Consider the following 16,481-nt stretch of genomic DNA (forward strand, 5'->3'; position numbering starts at 1 on the left):
AACTTAGAATATAAGACATATTTTCTGTTCTTTCACACTTTTTTGTTAAGTATATGATTCCAAATGTGTTAATTCATAGTTTTGATGCCGTCAGTGTGAATGTACAATTTTCATAGTCAAGAAAATACAGAAAAATCTTTAAATTAGAAGGTGTGTCCAAACTTTTGGTCTGTACTGTATAGTTATATATATATGTACAGTATATACAGTACGGACCAAAACCTGCGATTTCTGAGGCTGGTGACTCGGATAAACTTATCCTCAGAAGCAGAGGTGACTCTTGGTCTTCCTTTCCTGGGGCGGTCCTCATGTGAGCCAGTTTCTTTGTAGCGCTTGATGGTTTTTGCAACTGCACTTGGGGACACTTTCAAAGTTTTTCCATTTTTTTGCACTGACTGACCTTCATTTCTTAAAGTAATGATGGCCACTCATTTTTCTTTACTTAGCTGCTTTTTTCTTGCCATAATACAAATTCTAACAGTCTATTCAGTAGGACTATCAGCTGTGTATCCACCAGACTTCTGCACAACACAACTGATGGTCCCAACGCCATTTATAAGGCAAGAAATCCCATTTGTTAAACCTGACAGGGCACACCTGTGAAGTGAAAACCATTTCCGTGACTACCTCTTGAAGCTCATCAAGAGAATGCCAAGAGTGTGCAAAGCAGTCATCAAAGCAAAAGGTGGCTACTTTGAAGAACCTAGAATATAAGACATATTTTCAGTTGTTTCACACTTTTTTGTTAAGTATAGAATTCCACATGTGTTAATTCATAGTTTTGATGCCTTCAGTGTGAATGTACAATTTTCATAGTCATGAAAATACAGAAAAATCTTTAAATGAGAAGGTGTGTCCAAACTTTTGGTCTGTACTGTATATATACATACACACATATGTACAGAATATATATATCCACAAACAGTATATATATATATATATATATATATATATATATAGAATCATAGAATCATAGAATCATAGAATGGTAGAGTTGGAAGGGACCTCCTGGGTCATCTGGTCCAACCCCCTGCTCAAAGCAGGATTCACTAGATCATCTCAGACATGTCTGTCCAGCCTCTGTTTGAAGACGTCCATTGAAGGGGAACTCACCACCTCTCGTGGCAGCCTGTTCCACTCATTAATCACCCTAACTGTCAAAAAGTTTTTTCTAATATCTAATCTGTGTCTCCTCCCATTTAGTTTCATCCCATTGCTTCTAGTCTTTCCTTGTGCAAATGAGAATAAAGATGATCCTTCTACAATGTGACAGCCCTTGACATATTTGTAGACAGCTATTAAGTCTCCTCTCAGTCTTCTTTTTTGCAAGCTAAACATTCCCAAATCCTGCAACCGTTCCTCATAGGACATGGTTTGCAGACCAGTCACCAATGTTTGTGGATATATATATACTGTACATATGTGTGTATATACTGTATATATATATATACATATATATTCTCTTATAAAAATTGCAAAAAAGAAAATGGGCCAATGCAAAAGTTTGGGTACCCTGCGTGGTTAGTGCTTTGTAGCACCCCCTTTTGAAAGTATCACCGCTTGTATATGCTTTTTGTAGCCAGATAAGAGTCTTTCAATTCTTGTTTGAGGGATTTTTGTCCATTCTTACTTGGATAATTCTTCTAGTTCTTTGAGATTCCTGGGTCGTCTTGCATTCTCTGCTATTTTGAGGTCTAGCCACAGATTTTCAATGATGTTCAGATCAGGGGACTGTGAGGGCCATTGTAAAACCTTCAGCTTGTGCCTTTTGAGGTAGTCTACTGTGGATTATTCATTTGTAGAAGCCATCCTCTTTTCACCTTCAGCTTTTTTTTACACATGGTGTTATGTTTGCATCAAGAATTTGTTGAAATTTCATTGACTACATTCTTCCCTCTACCCGTGAAATGTTCCCATGTGCCATTGACTGCAACAGATCCCTAAAGCATGATTTATCCACACCCATGCTTAATGGTTGGCGAGATGTTTTTTTGCTGAAATTCCATTTCCTTTTTACTCCATACATACCTTTGATCATTGTGGCCAAAAAGTTCTATTTTAACCTCATTGGTCCACAGGACTTGTTTCCAAAATGCATCAGGCTTGTTTAGATGTTCTTTTGCATACTTCTGATGCTGACTTTTATGGTGAGGATGCAGGGGAGGTTTCCTTTTGATGACTCTTCCATGAAGGCCATATTTGTGCCGGTGTCTCTGAACAGTAGAACAATGTAAGACAAGACCAGAGTCTGCTAAATCTTTCAGAAGATCTTTTGCTGTCAAGCGGGTGTTCTGATTTGCCTCTCTAGCAATCCTATGAGCAGTGATCCCTGAAATTTTGCTTGGTCTTCCTGACCTTATCTTGACCTCAACTGTTCCTAGTAACTGCCATTTCTTAATTACATTTCGAACTGAGGAAAAGGCAACTTGAAAACACTTTGCTATCTTTTTATAGCCTTCTCCAGCTTCGTGGGCCTCCACCATTTTCATTTTCAGAGTGATAGGCAGCTGCTTAGAAGAACCCATGGCTGCTGTTTTTTAGCACAAGGTTAATGGAGGCTGGGTTTTTATAAAGCTGGAAATTTGCATCACCTGGGCTTTCCTAATGATAGTAAAGAAGCCATAACCCCAACAGGCTAATTAAGGTCTGAAACCTGGGTCAAAGTTATCTGAGCACACAAATCTCCTAAGGTGCCCAAACTTTTGCATCAGCCCATTTTCCTTTTTGTAATTTTTAAAATGTAAAAATGACAATATTTTTTTGGGCTAAAATACAAAGGAAATATGTCATCTTTAACTTTAGGCTTTTTAGAGATCATTTCATCTTCAACTTGCTTAACTGTGCACAATAACGGTAATTTTGACCAGGGGTGCCCAAAAATTTACATGCCACTGTACAACTGAATCAAACAAAGCAATATTAACAGATTTTGGGAAAAATAACAGATAAATCCAGAAAAAAACGAACATAAGAGCGTTTTATAAGATGACAGCGAAGTAAAAAGTGAAGTATCTTTCAGTATTCAACTTCTATAAATGTAATGCATCCTTAAAGGACGTGTAGTGTTTTTAAGGACTCTTCAGTCATTCAATGAGGTTTACAATAGAGCATCAGACGATGTCTTTATGTTAGATTAGCTTTTTACGTTCAAAAGAAATTTCCATTGATCTCATGATAGAAAAGTTGTGTCAGAGCATTGAGTTGGTCGAGGCTGCAGTTCTTAGTAGTTTATTTCTGAGGCTTTTTATGTTTCAGTGATACAATTAGAAGTAGTTCAAGAAAGTGAAGACAACACTGACGTGGTTAACATGTAACTGTACTTTCTCAAAAAATGTCTGTCATGTAATAGAGACATGTCAGAAAGTTTTGACAGGTTGTGGTCTGGTGCTGACCCATTGATCACTAAAATGAAGAAGCCGAAGTCCTCAGTTGAGCTCTGCTCTCCTCTAAGTTGAGCTGTGCTCTCCTCCAAGTTGGACTCCATAAACTTTCGATTAAGCGCATCTTCAGTTTCAGAGGATAGCAGCGCTTAAAGAGGTTGTCCAGGCATGAGGTTCAAATTTGCAATCACTCGATGTGACTGCAAAATTGTGAATCCTTTCTGGGCGCAGTGTGAGAGCTGTTAGGATTCTCTGGTGCCATTGCTGCAATCTACATACACTCGGTTACGTGCCGACCAGACGTTTGTGGCTTCGCTCAACACAAATGAATTCAGCAAGATCGGACACATTTAGTCAGAATATGGCCCAGAAGTATGCAAATCGCATGCTTGCAATCACATGACCGTCTGCTCCTGGTAACGGCACCGAAGAATCCTGACAGCATGCACTGTGCGAGCTGTGAGGAATCACAAGTCTGCAGTCACATAGAGCCCCAAGCCTGGACAACCCCATTAACTGAATTCTTCTACTTCTTGTTTTAATGATCAACAGAGGTCTCAGAAGCCAAAGTTTTTGGTTTTATATTGGACACCACAGACATTATTTAAATATCCTATAATATAATGGACTGTCTGTGAATTTGTAGACAGTTGGTAACCCTGTTTGTATAAGTCTACGTTCACACTTCTGTTTAAACATTCCGTGTGTTTTAAAGAAAAAAAAAATGAATTAATGTCTAAAATTGATTCATTGATGTCAAAGGAAAACATTGATTATTATGGGGTCGGTCTGGGTTCCCATAAGTGTTTAAAATGGATAAAGTTCTGGGTGATGGGCTTTTTTTTCCATTCTAAAAACTGACACTAAATGGAACTTAGACTAACCTAATAATAATCAATGGGGTCACTCTATCCATCTTGGACATTATTTCTATTTGTGTGTTCCTCAAAATAGAGCAGACAAATGTAATATCGAAACAAAAGTGTGAACGTGGCTTAGAGGCACACAGAGTTTTTTAAGTGTTTTGGAGTAGCTTTGCTTCATAAAATGCCTGAAAAATTGCTTTAAAAACACTTTAAAGATTGTCTCTATTCATTTGTAAACTACTTTGCTGTCCATATTTTCAGTCTTTTGAGCATTTTTTTCTACTTCAGTATTTGAAAAATCCCTGGTTGGAACAAAAAGAAAGCATGTCCCTTATTTGAAGCAGCTCCTGATTAAATATCTGCCAATGTAGGCACTGATCAACTATAGGAAAGTCCAAACTTCTATTTCTGCCAAGGACAAACTGTTTATGGTGGTTTTTGAGATGTAGTCAAAACGCCATAAAGGCAATCCATCATGTCACGGAGTCAGTATCTTTGCCAGATCATTGCCTTTACCAATACTTTTGTCAATAGTTATGCAACCGTTATGCAATCTCTTATGTAAAAAAGGCCCCCATAAAAAAAATGTCCTAGGGCATTTGTTTGTCCGAGGGCCTATGTTGTAATAAACAAGGCTCTCTAGAAGACAACCTGGTGTGTGCGCCTTTGTGTGTCTCCCGATTGAAGACTCAGGTATACCCATGCCGATCAACCCAATGGTGAATAAATAGTCTCCCACAATAATAAGCAGCAAAAACACTCCAGGATACAAAAAACTCCTCCAAAAACTCTACAAAGAAGATGCGTTTCCTGAAGAATTTTCCACTATGTCCTACGAGGAACAGCTAAAGGATTTGAGAATGTTTAGCTGCAAAAAAGAAGGCTAAGAGGAGACTTAATAGCTGTCTACTAATATCTGAAGGGCTGTCACAGTGTAGAGGGATCATCTTTATTCTCATTTGACAATGAAAACAAGAGAAGCGATGGAATGAAACTGAAAGGGAGAAGATACAGATTAGATATTAGAAGACACTTTTTGACAGTGAAGGTGATCAATGAGTGGAACAGGCGGCCACGAGAGGTGGTGAGTTCTCCTTCAATGGAAGTCTTCAAACAGAGGCTGGACAGACATCTGTCTGAGATGGTTTAGTGAATCCTGCATTAAGCAGGGGGTTGGACACGATGACCCTGGAGGTCCCTTCAACTATAACATTCTATGATTCTATGATAGCCTTAAAGACAAATTCTTAATAGCTTTTTTTCTAGATTAGCTTTGTCATAGCATTTCTTCATATGAATTTTGGGGTAGAAATTCCACATCAATTGAACATTGACATTTGGGGTTCTGGATGAATGACAAAAATGCTTGAAGTTCTAAAATAATGACTGGGAAGACTCTTGATGTTCTGAAACAATGAAACACTCAATGACACTTGATGTTCCATTGTAATGACACACGTGCAACATGTTGACATGTCTTTCTAGTAATGAGTTTATATTACTGACAGTATAAATTTCTCCTGCAGTGACTTAGTCCGGCCATTAGGGGTCAGCAAGAAACAAGTAAAGAAAAAGCCCGGAGAGAAACAGAGAACCAGGAAGTCTTCAGAGGAGACGAGACGTGTCTGATGTCCAGTGATGTTTGGGAGCTTGTACAGACTGCAGCCAGACGGTGTGTCCAAGAAGAAGCTGTGCCTTGTGAGTAGCTGAGATATGTGACCGGTCACCAACTGTGTAGTCAGTTAGGGAAAGCTAGTTAGTGGTTCCAGTAGTGCTGAGAACTGCCTGGTATATATCACTGCTGATGGACTGATCAGGCTTGATCCAGAGATTGTGAAGGATCTGGTATACTAAGACTCTGTGTACGTGGATACTACAAAGGAGCCCTGTTGTGAACTACACTTTGAGACTGAGATTGATTCTAATTCCTGCTTACACCTGGATGTGCTGAAGAGCTTGGTGAGAAGGAGAAGCTGATCAAACCCTGTGGCCGGAGATCAGGGTCTAATTAAAGGTTTAGTTTGTTAACTGTTTGCATATGTATTAAGTCTGAGAGATTTCTCTTTGCTCTTGTAAGAAGAGAAACTGTACACTGTATAGGTAACGTGTTGGCTAAATATTTATATGAGGGTTCTCTAAGGGGAAAACAAGGGTACCCAGATCCCATTGTATTAGTGTGGGAGGGGGGTGTAAGGTTATATTCCTGGGAGGACCACGTTCCATGTCTGCGGTAACATCCTGGGTAGGCCCTGTACTGAATAAGGGTGGGAGCGGCATAGCCCAGGGGTAGTTTGGCTCATTCCCTCGAGATTGGCACTTGGGCTCTCTCGAGCTGCATAACTTGTATTTTGTGTTAGTGGCTGTTGTGGCCTATATTTTGTAGAATTGTTTAACCCTGTCATTTGTGCGACCAGTATAAAGAAAGTTATTTGCCACTATGCGAGGTCTGAGTCATTCATAGCAGCGCCGTATCCCTCATACACATTCGACCGTCGTTCCGGTCGTTACACACGGACACTTAGATGTCAGACGTCATCGTTCTGGAACCCTGGAGTTCCAGAACAACTCTACACTGAGCACTAGGATTCCAGGACGATCACACACTGTCCCTTAGGATTCTGTAATAATAAACATTAAAGGATCCAGAAAATACTGACACCTTGGGACAATAGATGATCAATTGAATTTTCAATTCAACAGATAATCCAATTGCCCTGGATGTGTATAATATTCTGAGGTCTCCTAGGACTGTATGTAACCCCTTTCAAGGTCATTAATGTGACACAACCTTAGTAATGTCAAATTGATGTCAACATAGAAATGTATGTTAATCTTGGTGCAACCTACAGCCCATTTAATAACACGATGCACTGACAGACTTTTATTGTTTTTTAAAATTAGAAAAAGGTCCAAAACTGATTCATTTTAGTCATTTGAGATCAGGCAAACCATACGGTGCAGAGCACTGACTCAAACTGATGGTGTCACTGTCAGATGGTAGCATCATCCCGTTGTGACTGAGACAAATGATGTACTACATATTCCACAATGCCATCCACTTCCTCCCCATTAATACCCTTTCCAGAAGCAAAGTAGAAGAACAACCTTGGCAGCCGGTGATGGTGGTGGTGCTTCTACTGCTAGCGGCACCCACAACAGCCATTAAATAGCTAAGTACCCATACAGCCACCATCAGTAAAGGTGTATTGTGTATGGTTGTCAAAATGAAAAAGTAAAATAGATGTTCAAAAACAGGCATACAGTGTTAAATTTATTTTTCTATTATTTCAACAAAGTTCAACCCCCTTCCTAAAAATGACAAAATAAAAAATGTTAGTTAGGTAAACATCCAAAAATCCAGTACCTGCAAAACAGGCATATGCCAATGTAAAATTTGAGTAGTAAAACAGGTGTGCAAAAAAAATATTTATGACACGCACACTTTGAGATGTAGACATTTGTAGCTAAAATGTTTGGATTTGAAGGAATTTTCTTTTGCATTTTTTTAATGCAATTATTCTCCCCCTTCACAAAAGTGATGGCACAAGAAATACAAAAACTCAGTACATTTGCTTGTGACTAGCAAGCACACCCTCCCTGACTGACACTAATTTCATTATTTTTCTTCTCTAAAAACTGTGTTGTCTTGCTGCTGCTTTCTAGTGCATTAAGAATGAAGTAATTAGGAATGAAGAAAAAAACTGTACATGTAATTCCAATTCCAGTGGATAGATGCCAGCTATACCATATCACTAATCAATCACTCTGGCACTGCTGCTGGCACCTTTACAATCTCTCTCTCCTCCTACCAATTGAATCTCAGACCACTACTCTCATGTTCTTCAGTGCAATAGTTATACTACACATTACTTTTTGGAATATTTGTCCAATGTTTATGGGCTTTCTTTTCCTACCTCTATTGCTGAGCTGTGAGTTCTGATGTTCTCTCACTATCCTAAAGGTCTTGTTCACATATTGCGGTTTAGCCATGTTTTTGTCTTGTTTTCTCTACGCTTTTTTACCAAGACATTTTTTTTTAAAGTACCAACGTGAATTCGATTTTTTTAAAGTATCAAAGTGAATTAGATTACTGAAATCTCATGCACATGCTGCTTATTTTTCTTCTGAGATTTGAAACAGTCTCAAATCTGCAGCATGTCAGTTCTTTCAGCATTTTTGCAGCGGTTTTCAACCCCTTAAATGAATAAGGAAAAAAACGCATAAAAAAACGCACGTATTTTGTGCTGAGTTTTTCTTTTTAAGAGATACATTTTTGGTGCAGAAATGTCTGATGCAAATACTTAATGTGTGCACATACCCTAAAGTGGCTGCCGTGTTCCCTGCCTTGGCTTTTATACAGGCTATAATAGTCCAACCTGATTGGCTATGCTATACCATGTGATGTGTTATCTGCAAGATAATATAAAAAAGCCCACAGGGTCGCGCCTGAGGTCATGTCAGCCTCCTAAGACTGATGTAAAAAGGCGCAAAGGATTTTTTGGGGCAATCAAATTGTATATTGTTCAAACCCTGAAAATTTTATAAAATTCGATTTGATTTCGATTCACATTGAATCATTTCGATCGTGTCTACTTTGGACCCCAAAACATTGATACATTGTTTGAAATACTCAATGTATTGGGTTTGTTTTTTTGTTTTTTTGCTTCACTAATTTCAGCCCTTTATAAACTGGTATAAAACCCTGTAAATTACTGAATCACAAAAATAATTGATTTAATTCTACAGTAAAAACAAAAGACATAAATCACATTATGTGGCACATTAGGAACGCATTTCCAATGCTGCTTATTATTTTGTTTCTACAAATAACCTCGTACTGTGTGATAAGTGAGAAAGAAATAAAAAATCTATTTTTTTTTGCAGGTTAGGAGTTATGAGAAGAAAAATAGAAGTTTGGCAAAAAGAAAAGAACGAACACTCGTGGGTGGAAATCAGAGGCTGTGCAACAAGGAGAATTATACACTGCCAGCTCCAGTATTTGCAAAGCAGCGAAGGAGAGGAGCTGGCGGCTTTAGAGCTTCTTCTAGGATGCTTTCCTTTCATGTCATATGAGAAAAAGTCCTTATGTTTATTAAAGTGGGGTCAAAGGGGGAACCGCACTATTTTGGGTATGCGCAAGAAGGAATATCAATAAAAATATAAAGAATCTTGCTAGAATCAACTCTGCAGCCGATGATCAAACTTCTATTGGTGCACAATAGTGGTCCCCGAACAGTGACCTGGAAGCCATACTAGTAACACGGAGAATTACCTCTGCTTTTCATATAATTCTCTAGTTTTTTTTTTCATAGCTTTTATAGCCCTAACATACTCTGCAGAGCCGTTCTCCAATTGTCATCACTGGTTCCTGGTGCAAATGCAAAAGGAACTGGCTAAAATGGAGCAGAAAGCTCTCAGTATATGTACAGAGTGAATTCAGGGGGTGGGCACAGCGAGAAGTTGGGATGGTGCAGTTTCAGCCAATAGCTGCAGGACAGGAAGTGATGTCAGTGAAGGGGCGACATTTAGACTACTCATTTGCAGCGCAGTAACATGCAGTCATTTTCCAGTGGTTTTAAAAACCCACAGGGGCCGATTTATCAAGACCGACACACATTCACGATACACTTGGCTTGAAGGAGTCGAAGAGGCGCAGAATTCATCAGGAGGCGCAAGCCACTTAATTAATTTGCTTCTCCTTCTGAGTGGCGTGTGACTCCATGCACCGTGCCAAAAATGGTACCCCAGTCAGAAGTCCATGCCCCATCCCACCCCGGCTACTCCCCAGCTCAGCCCATTTTAGGAGAGTTGATCCAAAAGGGTGTGAGAAAAGGCAAAATTTGCAAGTTTTGCGACTTTTCAAAGCTTTGATGCTAATTTTGTTGCGTAAAAGCTTTGCCGAATCAGTCCCCTAGTGTACAGTGTAACTTTTAAACTGGCATTAAGGGAACTAGAATGAAAAAGTTTAAGGCCCTGCTATGTTATGTGAAACTACTAGCTCCATTGTATTAACTTGTGAAATATGCACTTTTACTTTTTAGAACTTTGGTGAGTTTTGCTAAAAGTTTATTGCATGTATGCTTCATGGAATATATTGGACATCCTTAAGCCCTTTCCAACCTATGATGAAAATGCACATCATGGTCAGGTGCTGGTTCCCATTGTAAGGTGTACATTTTGGTCAGGTTGAGCTCATGGATTCTATCATTGCACCTGAGAGATCAACTCTGGCAGTTTAAAGCATATAGTACTATACGATAGTACTATACAACACTCTGTCAGAGTAGCGGTGCATGAGTAAGGATCCAGTCCGTAGTTATATAGAGAAAAAACTCAGCACTCAGGGTTTGAGCAGTAGAACTATGACAATTTTGTTTAAGCAATCCAATTGCAATCTACAGTATATTTGACGTTTCGGTCCTAAATTCCGGACCTTCATCAGAGTGCAACGGATTGCCATGACTTGTGATAGTTCACTGTGTGTAGAACAGAAAGGAACGTGACCGCAATCGCAAGTGCAGAGGCGCTATCCACTATCCGGAATTTAGGACCAAAATGTGAAATATATATTGCAATTGGATTGCCTAAATAAAATTGTTATAATTCTACTGCTCAAACCTTGAGTGTCGAGTTTTTTCTCTATACAATTGTGGCAGTTTAAAGGAGTTGTCTCGTGATCATAAAAAGGTAAAATTGGAAAGTGTTTGTATAAAATAAGCAACTTTGCAATTTCCTTGTTATTAAGAATCTTCTTCGTTCTTAAAAATGGAGGAATTATAAATTTTACAGTTTACTGCATGTTGCATAGGTAATCTCCAATCGCTGCAGGTTATCAGAGGTAGCCATTCTCCTTGACAAGGAGTGCAGTGCTTACAGGCTCTTTCCAATAGATCTTGTATATGTTGTGCTGGAGCTACAGTACTCCTGTGTTACTCTGATGCTGCAAAAGCAAAGCTGCTTCAGTTTGTTGCTGTCAAGGGGATACCAAGACAGTGAGGGGTCATAGAGCTTTGTCTCCATCCTAAGTTATCCCAGCTGTTCTGAGTCTGTCACTCCCCTCTGGTATAAATGCTCACCTCTTAGCTTCAATAGTTGCCAGTGCTAGCTTGCTATAACCTGGTTTGGAGCTGCAGGTGTGAGCTTTGTGAAGAGAGATCATCTAGCAGTCGTCTCTGGAGATATCTGCTTGGAAGTTTGTTTGAGATTTTTTTTCCTTTACCTTATCTTCTATTTGGTTTGCCTCACTGTTTCCTTCCCCTTTTCCCTTTCTGTAGTCTGGGAGCGCATTGAGGGATTGCTGTTTCTTTTATCCCTGTCTGTTTCCCTTTGTGTCTTTATGTCAGAGCAGGACTAGCGTTCCCCCACACTAGTCAGGGTCATTCTCAGGGTAAAACAGGGATAGGAACGTGATCGCATGGGGTGAAAGAACGCATCTAGATACACTAGGGAGCTTAGGGCTGCACAGGGCAGGTGTCCGGGGTGCCCCCCTTTAATCTTTTCTTAGTGGCAGAGCTCCCCTTCCCTTCCCACTCATCGTGCACCGCTTTGCTTCTGGCAGAAGCGTGACAGCTGCAGCGGAGAACACACAGTTCGGACCAGTCACACAACTATGCCGCCTGTACAAACTGTCAATCAATGGGAGAGCAGCTCTCCCAGCACATGGGAAGCTGGGAGGCAGGGGAGCTGTGTGCTCTTGAAGACAAGATGAGAAAACCCCTATAACTCCTTTCATTCTGTGATCCAAAGCAACATCGACATCTAAGTGTTTAGACTGATGGCGATCGCTGTTGTCATCGCATGAACACGTTTCCCCTATGATTTTATGTGTCACCCCAGGCCTGGATGCCACAAATATTAAAGGCTGTGTCTGAGAGCAGGAGGGAGGTTCCCTGGTCAGGGACCATTAGCATGCAGCACCTCCTGTCCCAGGCCAGTAGGGGGAGCAGGCTGCCCCTATAAAAGCTGGAACTGGGGCAGGGTTAGGGAGACCAGAACCCACTTCTGAAGTGTCCAGAAGGGTTCTCAGAGAAGAGGGACAGGTCAGCAGCAGCTGAGGAGTCCGTGAGGCAGAGGAGAGACTGCGAGTCAGGGACAGAGACGACGAGAGCTGGTCCTGGCTGAGAGAAGTACACAACCGGACATTGGGGTCCGAGGCTGTCAGGGTTGCAAGCCCAGCAGCAGAGAACCAACCCGCGAGGGATTTCAGGTCCCTTGGCCTAAGAAGCCTGGAGGCTCCGCCACACAGAGGGACCAGTACAGCAGGAGAAAGCAAAAGGTACCCAAGGCCCGAGTCGCAAGCCATACAAGCAAAGTACACGGCCAGCTCAGGGACGTGGGCTATTCCCCATGAAAAGGGGGATAGTCAGCAAGGGCAGAGAGAGAACGGTAGGCCTACCCACTCAACCTGACCAGTGGGGCTCGCCCGAATGCTCTCAGACACCCAGGCCCACTCCTAACCGGTACTACTGTTGGGTCAGTAATAACATCTGCAATAAAGACCCTGGACTGTTTGAAGTGGACTCTGAACTCTTACTATTGCTGCCTGCACTATCACCCCCAGCATTCACCTACACTGCCCTGAGGCTACACTCTTCCCGTGGGGAGTTGTCCTACCCCTCTGCTGCACACCAACATCAGCCTCAGCGGTCTGCCTTGCAGCGGCGGTTACCTCTGACCGCAATCCACGGGTGGCGTAGTCGGACATTCAAAACACTGATAAATAGACTGCCACAATTTGGTCTGACCACCCTGAGCCACGGGATCGGGTTGCCACTACTACCCCCAGCATCGCATAGAAGCCCGGTCCCGGGTGCCCCACGGCCCAGGGGGCGAGTCACTTATTTGTGGGGTACCAAAATATTTCTGGGCAGCTGGGACCTATTAAGCCTTGTCCTAAAGTATTTTTGATTGTATAAAAGTAGTAAAACATAGAAAAAAATGAACAGTGCCGAACCGCAGAATAAAGTTTAACGCGCCATTTAGCCTAAAGCTTCCTGGAAGATAAGAAAGGAAACTATCTCTTTGGACCTGTATAAAAAAGTTTGATCACACAACCGAAATACATTTTAATATTTTATTCGACACCAGGTCCCAAAACGCTTTGCAGTACAATCCAGACTGGAGTTTGACGAAGCTGTGGAAATCATCATCATCCTTTCCAGTTAATATTTTATCTTTTATGAATGTTTTAATCCTATATTTTGTGGTTTCTTTGACTTTTTCTTTCAACGGGTTACGTAAACTTAAATCCATTTTCCGACAGTGATTGTTCCTTTCTTCTGTGTCTGGAATCTATGAAGGCACTCGTCACCGAGCAATGAGTGCACAATACAAAGAGATCCGGGCTTAACCGTTTAGTGCATAGCAAGTCTGGGAATATAATGCGAAAAACAAGAGACGGAAAAGTGAAGAGTCGCCTAGATGTGGAAAAGATTTGTAAAGTCGGCAAAATCAAATTTACATTTGTTGAGCATTAGACATCAGCTGTAATGGACGTATTATTTAAGTTGTTATTGTATGTCATAATGGAGAGAGTGGGTCCATTCAAGTATATTACTAAAAAAATGCAAGAAAAATAGAAGAAAAAAAATCTGCAAAGGAACATTAATAAAACCATAGAAAAAATGTTAAATTGGTTGTTTCTTAAAGCATGTTTAAGCAAATCAATAAATTAAATTATTCTAAAATAACGGATTGCATCATGAGAACGTAATTTATCCAACATCACATAAGAATGTGCCATCTTTATAAAATCCAAACCTAAAAACTACACTTCCTATCCAGAAAGTTTTCAGCCCGATCTGTCAGCTGAACATTTGTGTAGGGTTTCCACATTGTTAGGGCAGGTGCAGACTGCCGTAGATTTTTTAATCAGAGGGAATGGGGACTATTATGGAAATAAAGTGAGATCATATCGTGTGATCTGATTCCCTCGGAAGAGGAGAAGATGGAAAAAAAAATGGAGGGACCTGCCACTTGGACCAGTGAGGTCCGATTTCTGTGGCCTCACACAATGAAGAAGATGGAGATTTTTTTTTCTCCATCTTCTCCATTGTGTGAGGCCGCAGAAATCTGACCTCACTGGACTCTTCATTGTGGAACCAAGCTATTGGAATCCTCTAGATTATTTGTAATAATTTTCTATGTCTGATGCCCCCTATAGGGACAAGAAGGCGTTACATAGTATTCATGGACAAAGCAAGCACTGGAAAGAAAAAATGTTTTTGCATAAGAGAACAAATCTGATGCAGTTCTATAAAATCCATCCCTTTTAACAAAATAGTCTGGAGAATTCATTAATAAAAATAGTCCTACTGACTATGAGCGGGGTGTAATAACAGCCGTACCTCTACATTCTCGTCACTTCATCCATCCAGCGCTCAGCATAAAGGTTTAATTGTGCAGATTTACAGAGCAATATGTTGCCTCCATCCGAAATACAGATCACAACTGCCCTGGATCTCGTCCAACAACGAGACACTTCTCATCTAACAATAACACCTTAATCTGCCAACATCTGTTCCTTCATTGTATCGCTGCGCAGACAATTCGCAGCTCGCTGTTCAGCACATAGATGTTCAGGCTCGGCAGTATTATGTGTGCCCCACAACTGACACTTACATTGATTGCTTTACCGGACTGCGAAGTTCCAGAACTGCAGATGCCACACATGAATTTCAACTAAGGCTACGTACCTACGATGAGTTTTTGGTGAGTTTTTTTACGCTGCGTATTTTAGAAAAAATGCAAGTAACCTATTTTACTTAATGGGTGCAGAAAATCTGCAACGTCAAAAACTCACCAAAAGCTCATGGTGGAAATGTAGCCTAAAAGGTGTGTATAAAATCAGAAACATAGTGCCACTCTTGACCAAAGGTTGTGTCTGATATTGCAGCTATGCCTCATTCACTTCAATGGAGTTTAGGTGCAATACCAGAAGCAACCTTCATTCAAAAGTGGCACTATTTCAACAACAAAAAAAAACACAGATCCTATAGCAGATTTTAAATATACTTTCATTCAAAGATTTTGACATGGATTCTGAATCAGATCCTTCCCAAAATCCACGTCGAAAACCTGAAAAACCTTCCTATTGATTTCAATGAGAAATACACATTGACATTCATGGAGAGGTTGAAAATCTTCCTGTGGAAGAAAAATAAGTGACAAGATGCAGATTCTCGAAAGGTGACACTATCAAGTCAAAAGGTTGCAAAAAAAAAAACTGCATCAAATCGCAAGAAAAACTGATTAAAAAGCCAAGTCAGATCTAAAAACGTTTCCAAAAATCTACGTGGATTTCTGATCTCCAAAAAAAGTTTGTCCGAACATATTCTAATAGTTTTTTACAAGGATTTTGGAGCACATTCTATTTCAAAATCCACATCAAAATTGCTTCTAATACTCTAAATAAGCTTCTTATAAAAGAAGCACAGCTACCAAATGTTGTATTGCCTAAACCAGTGTGAATGTGTATTTACTGTAGTGTAAGTGCGGTAACATACTCGCTGAGTGCCGTCTTCCACATTTTCCAGCACTGCTCCACTCCTCTTCTCTTCTGGGTCACTTGACTTTTATTCTGACTTGTGGGATCCACTGGGCTCTATGTGAGAGCCAGAAGTCGCTTTTACAATGTAAGTCTATGGAGCAAGGGTGTGTCAGAAGTGACAGACAGTCACCCTGCAATTGGTTGCAGGAGATCTCTTCGTTTGGTATTACAGACACATTCTTAGAAGCTGTCTCTAAGGCCCAGCGGCTACCTTCCTCTTGCTAATTTACACCCTGGCCTGGGTGTATAAATACCTGCTGTAAGCTAGAGGAAGGTGCTGGTGATACTCCCATTACCCCTTGTGAAGGCTTGGAGCAAGTGCATTACTTCTTCCTCTCTGGAGCTATGAGGACGGGTGTTCATCTCTCTGAAGTTGACTTAAAGCTAAGCTATCTTCCCTTGTTTGTTCCCCCTTGATGCCTTTAGTTGTCAGTGCGGATCGACTAGCGCTCATCCCCTTCCCTTCCCTAGCTAGGGCCTAATGCCAGGGAAAGACAGGACGAGGTTCGCGTGTGGCAATTTGTGAAGAACCAATATAGGGACATTAGTGGAGGCAGGGTGATATATCAGCTTAGGAGGTCCCCACTCCCCGTTTCCCTAGTGTCTGGGCTCCCTTTCCCTCTTCCCTTTGTGTTGCAATAGGTCTATCCCACACCTTGCGTGACAGCATCAGAACAAGGCTCCATA

At 40.8% G+C, this 16,481-nt stretch overlaps 1 protein-coding gene and 1 long non-coding RNA gene across 6 annotated transcripts in view; one reads left to right on the forward strand and one right to left on the reverse strand.

The window, feature by feature from the left end:
• LOC141264512 (uncharacterized) overlaps nt 1-10,582 on the forward strand; it is a 49,536-nt gene extending 38,954 nt beyond the window's left edge. For both annotated transcript variants that reach the window (XR_012319979.1, XR_012319978.1), the window contains exons 2-3: nt 5,773-5,944; nt 9,131-10,582. This is a non-coding gene — a long non-coding RNA (uncharacterized lncRNA). The remainder of the gene's footprint in view (nt 1-5,772; nt 5,945-9,130) is intronic.
• SAMD12 (sterile alpha motif domain containing 12) overlaps nt 1-16,481 on the reverse strand; it is a 1,186,303-nt gene that overhangs the window by 549,658 nt on the left and 620,164 nt on the right. The gene's annotated exons all lie outside the window — the stretch shown is intronic.

Source organism: Phyllobates terribilis, unplaced genomic scaffold, assembly GCF_046119375.1.
Source record: "Phyllobates terribilis strain yellow unplaced genomic scaffold, ASM4611937v1 Scaffold_4__5_contigs__length_816908805, whole genome shotgun sequence".
NCBI lineage: Eukaryota > Metazoa > Chordata > Amphibia > Anura > Dendrobatidae > Phyllobates > Phyllobates terribilis.